Source organism: Rhipicephalus microplus, chromosome 6 (assembly GCF_043290135.1).
Source record: "Rhipicephalus microplus isolate Deutch F79 chromosome 6, USDA_Rmic, whole genome shotgun sequence".
Taxonomy (NCBI): Eukaryota; Metazoa; Arthropoda; class Arachnida; order Ixodida; family Ixodidae; genus Rhipicephalus; species Rhipicephalus microplus.
This window is the reverse complement of record NC_134705.1, coordinates 88,808,388-88,828,186: the sequence shown is the minus strand read 5'-3', so window position 1 is coordinate 88,828,186 and position 19,799 is coordinate 88,808,388. Positions and strand designations below refer to the sequence as shown.

Below are 19,799 nucleotides of genomic sequence, written 5' to 3'. Positions count from 1 at the left end.
TACAACTCTGCTGAAATTAAAGTTTGTCTTTGGTTTTTTTAGGTAAAATATCAACTTCTGGCTTTTCAAAATTTAACCACAATAATTAGAAGAAGTTGTAGTTTTAACATAAAATTTATGACAAAAAAAAAAAGGAAATTGGGTACGTGAGCTTGGCCTTCAAGATTTGCGAAGTAACACGGGCTGAAAGCTATTGAGGTATTTATGCTGAAAACAAATCTTCAACATCATATCTATCACGCAGGAGTAGTTATTTACAAGAGTAACAAAATATAAACAGCAGAGGCGATGACGCACTGTAAGCGTTGTACTGTAAGAAGCCGAAATCGTCGCCAGTTGACAATTTGTGATCAGTCATCACCATCAAGTGGTGTCAAAAAGCCTCAAGTGTGGTTAGCGTTTGTTACAGTAATGGTTACGCAAGAACAAAACGCCTTGTCAATTGAAGCCTCTGAGATTGGCAATTGTATTTTACAGCAGACGTCTCACGATCGAAGAGGTTCTGCAGAACCTCTGGAGTGGCAGTGCCGGCCACCGCGAACGGGAGCAAGTGAAGCCGCCAGCGGCCATATTGCAAGAGGAAAAACAGGGCGGAACCGTCATAGGCCGCAGTTGAATACGCGCATTGCGCGCGTCGGTTGGCAGTTTCACGATAAAAAAAAAAAAAAGAATGAGGTGGAAACTACTTTTAGGTTACACCAGCGAATAAATGCCTCTTCTTGTTTATGAATAAAATTATTTCTTTCTTTCTTTTTTATTTTACCCTCAGGGCTTTACAGCATTGTAGAGGGGAGGGGCAAAAAGCAAAACATACATGTGATAAGACAGCCAACGCACAAAAACTACAAAAGATTCAATAATAAGATTCATGCACCCATTATGAGCTGCACGCTTTCAGATCAATCTGTTGTCGAGGGATGCTTCGCATATCGAGGCTTCGGATCTAACAAAAGGGTTGTAGTATGTATTGGGTGTTTTAAGAAATGTGCCTGCAGATACTCAAGATCAAGGGGAACGTGACATTTGCTGGCCTCTTTTTTATATGTGTTTGTGTGTGTGTCGGCAGATTACCAGACATATAAATAATGAAGTTGAAATAATTAAAGCTAAAGTTAGAGAAGAGACGTAATTAAGTAAACTGGGAGTCGCCAGTAATTTTCCTAGAGTTATCGAATTCAAGCCATCTTACAGGCGGAACCAAAACCAAAGCACCGATGTCGCGTGCAACCGACAAACTCCAAAAGAGATACCCCAAATGAACCATTTATAAGAACGATTGCAGTGGCGTTAGTTATGCATAATAATTAGCAGCTTCCGTTGCGACACGTGTTGTCATGGCAAGCGCAGCCTTAAGAGCCTAGAAACGAGGTAGCTCGATGTTTGATATAACGCCACTCACTCATTTTGGCAACTTCGTCTATCGGCGTTTTGGTTTCGGTTTCGTCAGCATGATAGAATGTCAAAGGGGTCTCATCTTGTTTTAGACGCAATTGCTTATTTTGTCACTACAGTCTACTGAAGCTACGTCCAGGAGGTAGAAACTAACAGGTTTTTGCAGGTGGGCTCGGAAAGCAGGAAAAATCGAAGGTGCACTGCCAGGCCGCAGTCTGGTTGTCTGACCCGTTCTGTCGAAGCAGCATTCTTCGAAGTGAATAGAACAGAGGTGGTCACCGCCCGTAGCCCTCCAACTATTTCTTCGAACAGCACGTTCCCAGGCAGAACGCAGCGTACTGTTTTTCGGAAACCTGTAACACGGATAATCATGACATGGAATTATTCTCTATGTTTGCGAATTCCTCGATAAACATACACCAAATTCAACATTCACTCGCCAAAAAAAAAAAAAAATGCATGCACGCCGTCGGTCTTGTCTTGTAAGACAACACCAAAAAACTTGGAATTGAAAGGGCATTCAGACGTCCTAGTCGTTCCAATGTTTGATACGTACAGCCATAGGCCACAAGTGCTTCGTCCATAAACTTAAAACTCATGCACAACGTCGTGTCAGCGAGCATTTAAAACTTCAAGTTACCTTCCATACAGCTATACGCATGTATCACACGCATGCGCACCTTTGATATTGTTTCTAATTTAACAGAATACGCAAAAAAGCAAGAAAAAACAGGCGATCATTAGCGAACGAAGCTAGAAAACTTACACGTAAAAGTGATCCAAGGCGTCTTCTTGATGCGAAGTGTGCAGTTATACGCGACGCACTAAGTCACCATGGCCTTGTAAAATCTTTAACTGCTTTACAAAAGCATGTCACAGTCTCCAAAGGCCCCTGCGAGGACGGATCTACGAAGCGCACTTTGTCGTCTGCTTCCGAGTCTTTCCTTTTCCAATATGGCGGCGAATGGCGTCACTTATCGGGGCGCACCTCCACTCCAGAACGCATAGTAAAAAACCTCCCTATTCGCGACGCGTGCTAACAGTTGGACGAGCTACGGAGCGAAAAATCTCAGAGGCACAATGAGAGTGTCGCGTCTGTGCCGCTACATGGCAGCACTTGCTGAATGTTTAAGGAACGAAATTCTTTTAAAGTTGCGGAAAGAACGTGAATTTGATAGGTTTGTCGAGAGCTCTGAGAATAGTAGAGACATTCAAATGCCGAACCGAGCAGTAACCTTCTCAATTTGGCGTTTGAATTGAATGACCGCCATTCGCACGTGTGAATATGTTATACAAGTCGTTTGCGAGTGTTTCAAAATATCAAGCTGCGTATTGTTGCAGTTTTACGAGATAATTCCAAACTACAAGGCTCTAGGAACCTGGTGCTGCTTGAAAACGTGGACGTGAGCGTTTGGTGCAGCAGGCAGCGCCGCTTCTTAAGACTGACGTGTTCATGAATATGTATCCATATTTGTTCCATATTTTGAATTTGCAGTTTAAAAAACAACATCACGAATACTAAGTTATTAACGCCGTTTTATATGAATGTCTAAATTTCTGTTTAGTATACCAAAGCTAACGAAAACTTTATTTTTCATCTGAGTGAGCACAATTTCTTGCACTACTTTAACAGTATTCTATTCAGTCATTGAAACCACCCCTATTTTTTTTATCAGTGCTTTCAGGCTTCCCTGGAAATGGTGGTTCTCACATACACGTTACGTGCATTTCATTGTCTAGGACATGCAATGCAGTTATCCCGGATGGGCATGTCATATTATAATAATACGTGTTGTCTAACGTTCCAAAATACTACGCTATGATTATGAGGCACGCCGTAGGTAGGCTTGCACGCTATCTGTTCCCTTATCTACAAACGCCCCACGAAACACAAGAAAAGATGAAAAACTTCTAGTAAATGTCCAAATAAAGATAGTCCAAAAGTATATAAGAAGTCTTGTTGAGATGTTATTTAAACCTAAGCTGCTTGAAAACCTCCTGTAGCTGTGCTAACGCCACGTTATTATACGGCTAGAAAACTTCTAGCAAGAAGTCTAAAAAATGTCTTTCTAGATTTTTTAAAGAACCTTTGTAAATGTTCACTATACTTATATTATCAGAAGCCTAGTAAACTTTTTGCCAAGAATATAAAAGCACTTTTGCTAGATCTTTACACACCATTTTTAGACATTTATTTTTCATGCAAACTAGCTTGTTGAGCGTTTCCCGTTGTTCATTTGCTGCACAATGTCAGCGTTTTACAATCGCTGCATTTACCTGTTCACTGTCGAGAGTGACGAGTAGGAACAGTAACATAATTTGGCATCAAATTATTGCTGGCACTATTTTAATGAGCAAAATTAGTGCCGTAATTGTTGAAAAAATTAATTAGTGAGTGCCGTCTATCATTACGATAATATGTTTTGCTTGGGGACAAAATGGGCTTTTAAACGTCAACTCATTATTGCTTCTGGTATTGCCTCGAATGCAATATACTGCACATCCAAAAGTGAATGCAAAATTTCAACAAATCTTGTTGCATATTTGTAACCTTTATTACACATAACAATGACTGCACACTTTGTCCCAAAACTTGCGTGATTCATAGTAACTAGAATTTTGCAAAGCAATTGAGGGACGGGCTAGATACTTGGTCCAGGAACGTGCACACATACAAAAGGCACAAACTGTTCTCTTCGAGCAGACTTCTACCAGTGCAACGAAATTTAGAAGGCTAGCTTAGCAAACACATTGGCCCAGTAGCAAATATGTAAAGGTAGAAAATTTGTTACAGCCAAAAAGCAGCAGTTGATTTTTTTTCTCACCAAGTGCGCCTAAATTTAGGTATGTTAGAACCATGAGTAGTTGAAATCAGTGGGTTTCACCACAAATCTGTGTTTAACAATCAAATTGTGATTTTAGCAACACCCCGAAGTCTAATTCCATCCCAAAATACCCGCACAAAAGACACAGTTAAGAAAAAAACGTTACAGTATTCCAGAATGCCTTCTGTCAGTCAGTACTAACAAAGTTAAACATGATTAGGTATCACTAATATATCACAAATGGTTAGGTATTGGCAAAGTTAAGTATGATGAAGTATGACAATAGAAAATCACTTGATTGCACTAACGGCATTAAATTCGAGAAGACTGTGAAATAAGGTTACAAAAACAGTGAAACAAAATATTCAGTCAATATTACAGTGAAAATAAAACAATTGACCTGCTACAGCCATATTGCAATGCAAAAAGTACAATTTTAAGTGACTAACTGCAGATTACACATAAATCAAACATGACATAAAACCTTAGAAAGCAGCACTGACACATTCAGAGACGTGCTTTGTGCTTGTAATAAAATTCAGTCCTAAGAACAGAAAACTGCCTTTTCAGATAAGTCAAACATGCTCTACACTATCACGAACTAGACATATGCCAGTACCTAAATCCCAGAAAGCAATAAGATATTTTCAATCACGTCTCTACGGTAGCGATTTAAATGCGGTAAAACAGCCGATATTCCGTGAGCGCCCATAGGCGCTGTGCATTGTCATTTAATGAGCTAGGCCCTAACTCGCACTATTGCAACCACGATGCTGTAACTGCGGCAAAATAAAGGTTCAAACAGTAGCTACTTGAAACCGTGAGAGCAATGAGAAAATCAGAAAGGGAGAGGAGTTATCATCGTTTTCCTCTCCGGTCACATAGAGTGACGTGGAGCCCCGCCCCCACCGTGCGGGAAAGCGCACCTCCTGCTCGCGAGCCGAAATCCTGGGGACGTATGTGTCCAGGGGAACACAAAGTAAGACAATAATGCTGCCGGCTGCCCAATCGACTAAGAGAACCGAAAGTTTGGTGCCTACATTAGGTGGGTATATTTGCATAGAACAGTTTGTGGCAGTCGTGTTTTCTACACACTACCACTTGGAAAAGTTATTCGAGCATGTCTATGCTCTGGGATATCCCACTCGGAAGTTTATTGTGCTTTCCATGGTTATGCATGCAAGGCAGCGAGGATCACCAAAACATTACTCCCTGGTGAGACAAGCAGTCAGTGCTTGCTATTCCAGCCGGTAGTAAAAAGGTAACCAGTATAATGCTTGTCTATGGCTTCGATCCATGATCAGATTATGTGCGGCACCTCAGGGAGTAGTGTGCTCACTGCATGCATAATGATGCAAGCCACAAGTAAACTTTTCAGCGGGATATCTGAGCACAGGCATGCCAGAATTATTTGGATCCATGCAGAAATGTGACTGGATCAAATTTCTTATATGTGCATGGTCACCTGCTGCCGTCACTAATAAGTTCATTATTGAATCTTATTCAAGGGCACGGGTGACAGTGATAGTTATTCTTGCACATTGTGTTCCCCTGAACACTTAGATATCTGCAAAGGTGACTTTTACACACACAACTTACAGCACTGACTTTTTAAAGGAAAACAAAAGGCTTAATGTTGAACATCCTGAATATGCGAGCTATTTGAATATACAGCAACCAGGTGGCTCAGGGAAATTCCCTTTTCATAGGAAACAGAAGCCATGCGCAGCTGCTGTGCATTCAGTAGCCAACTTTTCCACGAGCTGCCATTGGTGATAGGCTTGTCCGGAATTCTTTCCCACTCAATTCGTACAAGGTGCATGCATAGGCTGGAAACACCGAAAAAACAATTTAGTGACATAAGTGACATGTGTCTCCTAGAAAAACTGTATTTGTCAGTATATTTAAAGTTATTTGGAACAATGTGTCTTACAACAAGCGGGATGTACACAAACTAGAGATGTTACAAGCAAAACTTTCTTGATATTCTTGGCGAACACAGCTGTAACTTTATGAAAAAAAAATGCAATTTCCACATTGCAGATGTGTCAAAACCATGCCAGAATTGCGCTCGTGCATAGTGCGTTGAAAGCAAATTCAATGATACCTCAACACATAAATGATGGTATGCACTTTCATCTAATATCCATTGCAGGTAACTTATGTTATTGAACAGAGTGGGCAAGGTGGCAGCACGTCTGCAACTATGCGCTACAAGCCTTTTCTGTTTCTTATACAGATCCTGACCCTTGGTTGGATCACGCATGCGTCAACGGTGGGCCATATCTGCTCATCTTTTGACCTCAGCCATGGTAATCATCGCATGAACAGCGCCGTAAAGATGAACGAAAATTCCCGCTGTTTTACGGAGCCACCTTCACTGGAACCGCCCATCCTACCTGCTGACTTCCACGTCACCTTCCGGGGAGCCTCATCGACGGAGAACCTTATAAATTCGCCGGCTTGGTCCTGCAGCTCCAGTGGGCAAGGTGGCAGCGCGTCTGCAACTATGCGCTACAAGCCTTTTCTGTTTCTTATACAGGTTAGCTATTTACCTGGAGATAAATCATTTAAAAGTAATAATGTTTTTCTCGTGCTGCTACCTTGCCCACAATGTCTAGAGCGTATTGTTGTGATTTGCCAGCACTTACTGGATTTATTATCCCTCTGCGGTGACGTTGAGTCGAATCCTGGACCCAAGGGATCTAGTGAGTCTGTGCGTGGCAAAGAATCATCAGAAAACTTAAGTGATCGCAGCCTACTTCTCGAGGTACTCGCGGGCCAAAAAGAGTTGATGAAGCGAATGGACAAATTTGACAGTTCACAGAAAGACATAACAAACACATTAGCTCAATTTAAAGATCGACTAGAATCATTGGAATGCGGTTTAGAAAATCTATCAGTATGCCAAACCAAGGTTGCTGCTGTTGAGTTGCACGTAAGCACGATGAAAAGCGCCATTACTTCCATAGCAGAAAAAGTAGATGACCTTGAAAATCGAAGTCGGAGGAACAACATTATCATTCATGGTGTCTCTGAACCTCAAGATGAAACACTGCCATCGCTTACTTCACGCATAACTGATGACTTCTTTAAGGGCAAGTTAGACTTAACAGTAACCGGAATTGAAAGATGCCATCGGCTTGGCTCAAAGCGGCCTAATAAAACAAGACCTGTAATCGTCAAATTAATAGATTATCGCGAAAAACTGGAAATTTTGAGGAACTGTGTGAAACTTATGCGTGAACTGCGTGAACTGTGTAAAAACTTATGCGAACTGCGTGAACTGTGTAAAAAGACTCGGGCTTATATGTAACTGAGGACTTTTCACGAAAGGTGCGTCAGGCCAGGAAGAATCTATGGGACAGCACAGTTGTAAACAGGGAACGAAATGAACGTGTTAAACTACTCTTCGAAAAGGTGTCTGTGAATGGAAAGCTGTTCGTTTGGGACGAGGCCAAGAATGATATGGTTGCCCTTCCCAGGTACGTGCCGAAGTGACAGGAAAGCCCGCGTTCATTGAAACTGTTAAATGTGAATTGCCGTAGCATTCTGAACAAAGAGCTCGATCTTGAACACCTGATAGCACTTCATGACCCCGACGTAGTCGCACTCACAGAAACATGGCTTCATGACGGTGTATATGACAGCGAAATTGCGCCTTCGGTGTTCAACGTGTACAGAAGGGATCGTGGTTCCAGAGGGGGCGGAGTTGCGTTGCTGGTTAAAAATATTTACAGGACAGCACGCATGCCTGATGCCCCTGGCGTTGAGGCTTTATTTTGTAAGCTTATCGATAGAAAAGAAAGCCTTGTTATTGGAGTTTTGTATAGGCCCCCTGCCTCAATCCCTGAGGTTTTAGAACAATTACAGCTGTATATTTCGTCTAAAACAAATCAAACTAACAAGCTTATTTTATGTGGAGACTTCAACCTTCCAGGCATCGACTGGTCTTCGTTTAACGCAGGAAGTTCTGATCCCATTAACGATGAAGCGCTTATTGACATTGCCTTCCGTTTTGATTTAACGCAACTAGTTAGTGATTGCGCTCGTGTGCAAGATAACAGTAAATCTATTCTTGATCTTGTCTTTGTGAATGGTAATATTTCCGGAAAAATTGACTGCGAAGTGGTTACAGGTATTTCAGATCACATGGCAGTCTTGGTTGAGCTTCACTCACTGAAGTACAAAAATGATGTTAAATACACACGTGTGCCAGTATTTCATTCTTCCGACGATGCATCCATCATAGACAGACTGGAGATAGCCTACGACGAACTTTGCGAAAGTGTTAATCTGGGTTTGAGTGATGTTAACGCTCTGTGGTTAAAGTATAAGAACACTGCGCATGCGTGCATACAGCTTTTTGTTCCTTTCAAGAAAAAGAAGGTACATATGTCGAAACCCTGGATTAGACGAGATATAATTCACATTAAGAGAAAAATTAATCGTCTTCGGAAATCACTAAAAAAGCACACGAGTATCACAACACGTTCTCTGATCCGCGATCTGTCTCGACAACTAAAAGATAAGATGAAGATCGAACAACGCAGTTTTTACGATGTAAAGTTAACTCACGTGATGTAGGAATCGCCGTCTCATTTTTGGCATTTTATGAGGCCAAAGTCATCCAATAGAGACACGTTTGTTATAAATAACGTTTGCACATCATATGAAACAGAAATAGCCAATGCATTTGACGAACACTTCGCATCTGTTTTTACTTGTGATGACAAAACCACCCCCACTTTTCGCAAGTTTAAAGACCTGCCTCCCATTGAAAATCTGGAAGCCACAGAAGCTGGCGTATTTGAATTATTACTGAATTTGAATGTAAGAAAATTGTGTGGCCCAGATGACTTACCAAATGCCTTTTTAAAGAGATATGCTGAATGGTCCTCAAAAATTTTGACAATTATTTTTAATGAATCGTTATCCAGAGGTGTCCTGCCTGAGGATTGGAAATTCTCCAAAATTAAGCCTTTATTCAAACATGGAGATAAACAGTTGGTTGGTAATTATTGCCCAATAGCTATGACTTGCACATGCTGCAAGTTATTGGAACACATAATACATAAACACATTTCCTGCTTTTTGGAGTCGCACTCAGTACTTTCACCAGCTCAGCATGGTTTTAGGCGAGGGTTTTCCACAGTAACACAATCGGTTGAAATTGTCCATGACTTCGCTCTAGCCATAAATAACCAGTCACAGATAAATGCTGTTTTTTTAGACTTCGCGAAGGCCTTCGACAAAATCTCTCATTCCAGACTACTTATGAAACGTTGGGCAGTATTAAAAAACCCACAGCTTTGTCAATGGATACAAGCATACCTGGGATCTCGAAAACAGTATGTTGTTTTTAATGAACATTTCTCAAAAAAGCTGCCTGTAGATTCGGGTGTCCCCCAGGGATCAGTTTTAGGACCGTTATTGTTTCTTCTTTTTATAAATGACATGGTGGATGATTGTGGCGTTAAAATAAGACTATATGCTGACGATTGTGTTTTGTATAGTGAGATAAATTCAACTTCAGATCAAAATGCACTGAATTTTGAATTAGATAAAGTGATGCGTTGGTGCAGGACGTGGCAGATGGCTGTGAATCACGACAAATGCGCTGTAATGTCCATAAGTAACAAGAAAAATCCTCTTTTATATACATATACAGTTGATCGTAAATCATTAAATAGTGTCAATGAGTTCAAATATCTAGGTCTTATTATAACTGATACCATTCACTGGGATAGTCATATCACAGCTATTTCTAATAAGGCATTGTCTAAACTTCATTTTTTAAGGAGGTCTCTCAAGAGGGCATCTACCATCTGTAAGCTCGCCACTTTCAAAGCATTAATCCTGCCAATTTTAGAATATGCAAATATTATTTGGGACCCGTTTACACAGACGAACACACGTAAGTTGGATAGAGTTCAGAGTAAGGCTGTACGATTTATTTTTAACAGTTACGGTCCATCATCTATTACTCAGTTACTTCGCCAAGCAGACTTAAAAAGCATTACAGTTAGAAATAAAACCGCTCGCCTTAAGTTCATGTTTAAAATTGTCAAGGGTAAGTTACAGAGCCGAACGTGTGACTACATTTCTTTTTCCAGCGGTTATTCTACAAGGCTACGACATCCATACTCATTAGTGCCATTTAAATGCAAGAACAATGTTTTTAAATATTCTTTTTTCCCCGAACTGTAACAGAATGGAATGAACTCGATAAAGACGTAGTAACGGTAGTTGACTGTGATACATTTCAGGCTCTCCTTCAATTGTAACCCTGATGTATTTTGTATTACGAAAGGCTTGTCTGCATTTCACAATGTAAATTTTGACATTTCACGTTGATATTGTCAGTTGAATTTTGTATTGTCTGAATTTGTTGTATTTATTAAGAAACCTTGTTATATGTTTTGTACCACCCTGCTAGAGCCCCTATCATTGGGGTTAGCAGTATTGGAAATAAATTTGATTTCAAATATTACTAATGTAGCTTTTTTCAGGCTGCTCACACTCAAACAACTGTACTTATAATGTAATAAATTGGTGTCAATAAATTATGGTCATTAGTTTCAATAAATCTGGTTGGCTAAAATGGCAGTACTCCTCACTCAAGCACCACAGGCTGTCAATGCAAAAAAAAAAAAACATATGAGGCACCCACCTTGAACGAAACACCATCCCAATAAAGCATGCAAGCTTCTGCAACAATCTCCGGGAACCAGAATCTTGGAAGGTATTGACCGTGATTTAGCAATAAGATCTGATGAACCTGAATTCCGAATTTGTATAATTCATTCAGTGCCAACAGCTTAAAAACTTGCAGTCTATATTTATTATTCTCAAATAAATACTGTGTTTGATTTTACATTTTAACAGCAGTACGTGCATGACTTATGCATGCTTACCATGATTTATAACATTATCGCGAGTTTTGAGTGATAAATAAAATGTTGATTCTGCACATACCACAGATTCCGTCAACATCTTTAGCGCAGGCCTAGAAATTTACCTTATGCAATATACTGTTAAGCTTGCCATTAATATGAAAATTTCATAGAAGGTGGTGCCATAAACTATTCTTAATATTCATACGCGTGAAAGTGTTTAGCAAAGTTTCATCACCAAGGTTGGGCTAGGTGCGCAAAATATTAAATAAACCAAATCAAAAGACAAGCATAGTGGAAACTAGAAGAGTAAAATCGATGGTGCTTGAACGCGTGGATTTATGACTGATTTAGGGCTTGCACAGTAAGATACAGCGATTTGGCCACATTTAGCCATGAAATATTCGTTCTAAACCACAGTTCAGGATAAACCAATGGTTTAAAATGCATGGATTCAGGCGGCATGAGGCAACCTATGTTTCTGGTGTATACCGAAAGTTAGAATTTTACTTATTGGGCTGCATGAACAGTTATGTGTAGGCACAACCTTTGCGAGCCCTACCTAAGACGATGCTACACGCTGCACACGAACACGCATCAACTCGAGGATCACGGCAGTTTATAAAGACGTGAGCCGGTGCGGATGCACACACTAGCGTACATTCGGCCACTCACGAGGGAAAAAAATGAGAGACGCCAAACAGAACCATGCCAAAACTTATCTGATAGTAGTCATAACATATAACGATACTGTAGCTGTTTAAAATGGAACGTACAGCAGATGAAACTGCCTTAGACACATTCACTTCAATAGCGCACAATATGAACAGGCATCAACGCCTACAGCTAACAAACGCCCTAGAATTAAGAAACAAAATAGTGGTCGCTCACGAGCAGGGTCCTCCTCCAACACCACGGCCAACAGAGGCGGACAGCCACCAAAACTCTACTCGAATACGCCGCCGAATTCCCGCTACGCGTGCATGATTCCCACTCCACACAAAAGAAAAAAAAAACTTGTCCGCGCTTAACTTCGCACAGCTTTGCCTTCACACTGCTGAAGTACTACAGAAAAGCTGGGTCCCCACGTAAACAAAAGCTCACTTATCGTGCACATGGTAGGAAAAACGTGGTGAACGCAGTGATAACAAAGTGCCGACAGCAGCAGTGTGGTACATACCTGGCGAGTGCTTCACGATACGAAGCCACACGTCTTCGCTTGAGTATAGTGCATCTTCGTAATCAACAACACTGACAGAACACAAAACACGAACACAAAGCGCAAGCACACTTTTAAAACACGAGAGAAATCGACTCAAACCCGCTTCTTCCAGAGGTGACTGAGCAGCCGGAAAACACGTCCAGACAAGTAAAATTGTTCTAGCCACGCAGGCGCAGACCGCCTTTGCGCATCTTAATTTCTTAATGCTGACTAGAGAGCTCAATATTAGATTTAAATATGTAAAAAGTATGTAAAAATATATACTGCATAAATATGTGAAACGAATATTATTTAGATTCAAAAAAGAAAGAAACGTAGAAAACACCCCCGAGACCTCATCCGCGAATTCAACCAAAGTTCTAGAAAATAACTTTTAGTAAACGTTTTGAAAAAGACTTTTTGTAAAGAACGTTTTATCAACGCCTTCTAAAAAACTTCCTCTGAAAAACGTTTATTCAACGCCAAATAGTATACCTAGATGTCCACATACCTCTCTAGTCGTTTCGAGAAGTTTATACGCCGTTTCGTGTTTCTTGGGGTTCTAGTTGTTCGTTATTTCTTTGTACCCTCCCCCCACAGATATATATATATATATATATATATATATATATATATATATATATATATATATATATATATAGGCTGTGTATACTTAAGGGTTTTAAGGGTTCGTTTTTCCGTGTTTCACGTGTTTGACGCAATATAATAACACCGAAGAGACAATAAGGCCAAGGCAAGTATATGGAAAGTTATTAGAACGAATTTTATATTAATGTGAAGAATAAGAAGTGGTTAAACATAACTTGCCGTCGGCAGCAACCGTACCTGCGACCTCCGAATAACGCAGATCTCGTAATATATAAGGACAGACAGAGTAGTCAATGAGACAACGCGGGGCGCAGGGTCATTATTGAGCCCCGATGTGCCTGTGACTATGTTGAAAGGTTATGTGGCGAAGTCGCATACTCTCAACCAAGTGTTCATTGACTCAGACCTCCACTACTGAGACACTATGGGGCAAAGTCACACACTCGGTACAACGATATGTTAGGTAGCAGAGTTGTATACCCACTATACGGAGTCCCTAACGAGAGACACAGTCACTGCTGAGACTCTGCGTGGTAATGTCGCCCAGTCATTACTCAAACGCCAAGCGACAAAGCCACACACAGCGGAGTCACACACTCACTATAAAGACCGTGCGCTTGACAAGTGGCTATTGAGATGGTGTGGTATAGTCACGCAGTGTGCGAACAGAGAAAGGTAAAGTCGAGGAGGTCAGCCAGATGGGAGTATTGCTGTTCACTATCTTGCACTAGAATGGCCCAGTGCGCAAGCGTCCACATTGAGGAAGCAACGGGTACATCTTCCATATCCACTTTCGTGCTCTACGTCGGAATTCACTTACCAAGCTTCTAAAGGCGTTCGCTCTAATGATAAAACGTCAGGAGTCATGGGTAAGCTTGTTATTTACGGCTATACCATCCATTGTGCAAAGCATACATACATGACTCCCCTAGCCGGAAGACGAAGGAAGCGCATTGCCACCGTTAACTGAGCGGCTGATCGCTTGCACAAAAAAAAAAAAAGTTCAATTAAGACAACAAGAACAGTTTCACACAATTGTTCGCTCTGTCATCGATAGGTCACTGAGCGACAGCAGCTTCATATTATTTAAGACTACAATGATATTAATTTATGGCCAAGACCTCGGTCAGATTGTGAAGTGCGCGCCGTTGTGGAAAGCGCCGGAAATTTGGCCATCTACGCAGTACAGTAGACGGTCTGTAGCGCTTCGCCTCCGTCGAAGTGCGACGGCCACGGTCATGGTTGCACCTGCGACCTTCGGGTCAGTATATAGCCCAGCACCGCGAATGCTACGCCACCGTTGCGGACTCGCACAACAAAAGGCGGTGCATATCACCGTATCGCGAGGTCGTTATTCCCAACCTGATCTTCTCAGTTCGAACTGATTCGTAAGACGTCGTCTATGACCTTGAACGAAACGAAATCGTCGTTACAAGGTTAATTATTTCGCTCAGTAGCCACACAGTTAACAGAGCGACTGCATCGTGTTCTCGCGCGAAAGCTCGAGTTAGCGCTTACCAGAATTTTCATCTGAAAATAAAGAGTACCACGTTATTACATGCTACAAACTCTCTTTTTTCAGTCCTAATCTGAATGATCAGCAAATGTTTGATTGATCGATATGTGGGATTTAACGTATCGAAACCACCATATATGATTATGAGAGACCGTAGTAGAGGGTCCAGAAATTTCGACCACCTGGGGTTCTTTAACATGCACCTAGATCTAAGCACACGGGCCTACAGCACTTTCGCCTCCATCGAAAATGTAGCTGCAACAGCCGAAATTTGATCTCGCGACCTGTGGGTCGGCAGTCGAGTACCTTAGCCACTATAGACCACCACGGCGGGGCTTAGCAAAAGCTTAAAACGGCACGTCGCGTGACTGGACAAACATTGTACATACCCAATTATCCAACAACGAAAGGAAGTTTATGACATGCGCGGAAAGAAGCATCAGATAACAAGAGTGTAAATCATGTTTTATCATACGCACATGTCTACGCGTAAAGCTTCACGTTTGTACGCCTGCGCATCCGGCAAACAAGTCGATAACGTTTCGCGCCGGGCCACCCACCACAAGTGTTTTCCCTTAAAGTACAGTTTATTAGGTATATATAACAGCGATAAACGTTAAAGCTTTCGAGCACTTTGATTTCTCTCAGCTGCCGAACAAGATGGTCCATAACCTGCTAAATGCCATCTTTAATCGCGTCTTTTGGGCTCTGAATGCCAAGGACAGTCGACGCATTTGTCTGCCGCGTTCATTCAGCATCTCTATAGAGATCTGTGTTCCATGCGATCTGTGTTCCATGCGGCGGCGTCTTTGAACACTACAACGGCTGTTATTCTAACAAAAAACAAATTGATATGTGGGGTTTAACGTCCAAAAACCACTATATGATTATGAGGGACGCCGTAGTGGAGGGCTCCGGAAATTTTGACCACCTGGGGTTCTTTAACGGGCACCCAAATCTGAGCACACGGGCCTACAACATTTCCGCCTCCATCGGAAATGCAGCCGCCGCAGCCGGGATTTGGACCCGCGACCTGCGGGTCAGCAGCCGAGTACCTTAGCCACTAGACCACCACGGCGGGGCAAAAAAAAAAAAAAAAGCAAGGTAGAAATTTCGTGTCAAGGATACGCCCATCATCTCCAATCTAATTTGCTTGTTGCCAGAGAAAACTATATCTAGAACGGTGGCGGTGAAATTTTCGAGACATGGGGAAGTATATAGATGAACAATAATTGTTATACTGAGGTTTTGAATTTTAAAATTCTAATCGCATTCGTTTAGCGATTTCCAAACCATTTGAACTGACCGAAAAGATATCTAACCACTAATAACGTCATACACTCAGACTCACTCATTGTACACCCCCCCCCCCCCTTCCCCACACACACACCCAGAAGCACTTATGCTTAGCTTCAGCGCTAGGAATCTATGGACACTGAAAAAGATTTTAAAAAAAGAGAAGAAAAATGTTCTGATGGTGGAACTAGCCTTCAGAAACAGTTCTTCACCTTTGCCATCGACTGCGCTTCATAGAGAAAACCTTTAAGTCTTAGAGATGAAACGATAAAACCAGACCATATCAATATAAGATAGACCCACCTAAATGTTTCCATGTGTAAGTTTTATTCACACATGTATTCCATTAAAGTGTTCATATAGACCTAATCTTCTATGTGATAGCTTCTTGCGGCACGTTAACACATCATATCGGCATCTCGCCTTACTGGGTGACTATAAATCAAAAACCGAATCCATCGTTCACTCTCGCTTGTAATTATGAATTTAGCACAAGTGAAAATTCATAATTGATAGTGACAGAATTGCTTGCCTTCGCTATACCTACTACGTGACCTGAATAAAGGTAAGCTTTTAATGTTACACTGCGCCACAACAAACTGTACAAGGGTCATTGCGCCTTTGGAAGCAATATTTTTAAACAGTGAACGCAGTACAACCCACTAGATATTCTAAAGCAATACAATAAAACAAGTTATACAAAACAAAGCAGTAAGGGCTTCGAATAAGTAATGCACTGGCCACTTAATTTTGGCTGCGAAGCAAATCGCTCATCTGGTTCAACAATGACGCTGCGGCATCTCCTTTAAAAAAAGGACGCCATTCGCTACAAGAGAAGATGACGATGCATGCGAAGCCATGTAGGCACAGGGGCGCACTAACACATACAGCCCGCCAATATCACCACTGAACCAACGGGGCTGGCCGCGGAGCCGACCATTACTCACAATTCACCGCGATACCCGAGAAATGAGCGCCACGCCCCAAAGGTTCCACCCTTGTCACTTGGCAGCGCTAGCATCTTCACTCTCGCTGCTATACGCCCGCGGAGGTCAGACGATTAGGTGAGGTCACTGAAAGGCGAGATGCACGGTAGCCGATACCGCCAGCGGCGCGGTAGCGAGCCTATTCATTCACCGCTACGCGGGTAGGAGCCTGTGTGATGCCTATGTCTGTAGCACTTCCACGGATGACCACGCCCTCTTCTGGCAAGAGTGGCGAGTACATCGGTAACTGACCACTAAAATGTCAGGGTCGGCCATATTCTGGAACTCGGTTAGCCCTGCTTCAGCTGCTGCTCATACTGCGCAATACCCCTCATATATTCAGTTTCCCTGAAATCTCGTATACTTTACCCGAAAGCCCGTGGGGGAGATTTAGTGTAAGAAACATACATTTCATCATGTTTACATCTTAGGAGATGTAGACCGAGGGCCGATCACGTAGGCGGTAAGGGTTTATCAGGTGCCACTACCGCAATGTGCTTACAGGGGGTTGCACTGTTTATCGTCGCTTTTGAAGGCGAAACGAGAAACTCGATGCGGCATGCAGCTAATAATGAAGGGACGCCCATGTACTGAGTATCGTATATTAGCAGGGTTCGTGAGAAGACTTAGATGTTTCCATGAAAAGCGACGTTCTCTACGTAATTGTGAGCGGTGTTGTAAACAATGACGACGTAGTAATTGAGAAAATAATACTCACAGCAAAAAATAAAGAGCAGAGAGGCACAAAACTGCTTCATGTCGATGTACTATAGTTTCTCGAACAATTCATTTTGTGGCGTCAGAACCTCATGCAGTCACCGTAATAAGCTACAATATACACAATGGGGCGAATGTTGAACCAGGGTGACACTTTGCACTGGTTGTCCGTTGTTACAATCGAGTAACAGATAAACAGGTTACAATAAAGAGGCAGAAGTTCAAGGGAAGACTGATCAAATAGAGTACCAGTGAACACTACGTGTCGCTGGACCAAACATTTCTGAAAAAACGCCCAGGGTGCCTGATACATTCACTTGAGAGGACTCAGAGGCAAAAGCCATCTTATTTTGTCTCTTAGCCCATGTGTTTTATTTATTTATTTATTTATTTATTTATTTATTTATTTATTTATTTATTTATTTATTTATCAGATACTGCCGGCTGCCTTTTGGGAACCGTGGCAGAAGTGGGTACATAACAATGTTACACATTGCATCGTTTCAGTCGACAACCGAAATAAAAAAAAGAAAGAAAAACAGAACAAATGCACATATGTCTAATGATAACAACACATGTGGCCGAATGTGAACTGAAGACGCGAACATAAAAAACAAGCCCAACAGCATTTGCAATAATACACTGCGGTAGGACACAGGGTCAATAACACGTACAGGATCGAGTGATTGAACACCAGAAAGACGCATACAACATTTCAGAACATGAGTGAAACGGCCAGCGAAACAAATAAGCATGTGAACCGAAGGACAGCTTACGTCAACAGAAGAATACCACGAAATAAATGGTTACCCGCATACATTTCAAGCTGTAAAGGAGAAAGAATGACAAGAACTGCACATAACATCACGGATAATCTTGCACGGTATTTGTGAACGCATGAACTGATGATAGGCCGACTATGTCACATGGAAGCTCGTTCCATTCTGCTATCGTTCGAGGAAAAAGGCTGCCCCGCCTTTCTTCCGAAAGCTTTCTGCACCTAACGTGGTTTCGCACTGCCTTCATGATGAGAGGTAAGGTAAATCACCTGATTTTGCATTGCCTCCGTGACCGCACCACCTCTGACTGAGCTACGATGCGACGTGACGACTTTATCACGTGACGTGGCGTCCCGTTACGCCATATTGACGTCACAAATTTTGGCGATCTGCTGTGTCATCGTTACCTCATATGGTGACATCATCTCGTGATGATTTTTTGCACCACTCTTCCCCGACGCCACGTGACGCGTGACGCCGACGGTGAAATTTCGTGTTTGACGAGACATCCAAGGCTTTCGCCTTGATAAGGAAGGCCGCAACTAAAGAAGACAAAACAAAGTTTCAGCTTTGAACAAAACAAAGTGGCTTGCCGAAAATTCTGCTCCAGCGACGCCCCGTGTTCATGAATATTTCCTCTCCGACACCCTTGTACCCGTTGAAAGAACACTTGGAAATGATGTCCAGCAAAAAATGAGGCTCATATCGAGAGTAGTGAACTGCAACTATACGGCATGAAGGATGCAAACTTAATTCGTCTCGATCAGGTTTTCGTTGTTAGCAGGATAACATACGTAGCTCCTTGCCTAACCTGCCCTTGTCGGAAAAACTACCATGGTGGGTATACTGGAAACCACGGTGGGCGAAGTGGAAATAATGGTGGGTATAGTGGAAATTATGCTGGATATGCTAGGACGTAGTGGGTGGCATGGTGTACAGAAGATGGGTATTATATACATTCCAGCGCTAAGGAGTAGCCGGAACCTTACTTGTGCGCCAACATCTCCTTATATATCAATATGAATAAAGAAAAACAAAAAAACATGAAACCTGGAAAGTGTGTCGCACTGGTGTTTGTTGTAGGGATACGTAAATATCATTTGGAGGAGAGTGTCCCCTCGTTGCAACAGACTGCATCGCACATAGCTTCCACCGAATACACAGAGCTTTGCCTTAGACAACCTACAGTCTCCTTTCGCCCTCGGAGAAAGGCAGGTGGCATTGTCTCTCGCGGGCGAACGGGTGTTCTCGGAACTTCTCACGAGCGACCATGCACGCCGTCTATTTGCCATGACGGGCAATGACGACTACAGCCGCTCACAGACCGAGCGTGTAAGGCGCTTCACTCCTAAAATATATATAACTTAAACAGTGAGTGATTCTCTGCAGTTCCGTGCCGAGCATTTTCCCTTTTCAAGGAATTTTCGCCTGTAATATTGAGCCAAAGGAATAAAAAAAGAATCTTTGTGATGTTGCAGATAATTTCAGGAGTGATTAAATTCTTCTATGACGACCGATAATTCGCGGTCACAGTGTGCCTTCATGTGCTGTAATCGGTTCTGGCGCGACGCATGCATAGCTT

At 42.1% G+C, this 19,799-nt stretch overlaps 1 long non-coding RNA gene across 1 annotated transcript; it reads right to left on the bottom strand.

Moving 5' to 3' along the window:
• Positions 1-3,940: 3,940 nt before the first annotated feature.
• LOC142765361 (uncharacterized) lies at positions 3,941-12,186 on the bottom strand. The gene is made up of 3 exons (XR_012884207.1): positions 12,005-12,186; positions 6,869-6,931; positions 3,941-6,046 (listed from the first exon to the last, which is right to left on the bottom strand). It is a non-coding gene; the product is annotated as an uncharacterized LOC142765361 (long non-coding RNA).
• Positions 12,187-19,799: the final 7,613 nt, after the last annotated feature.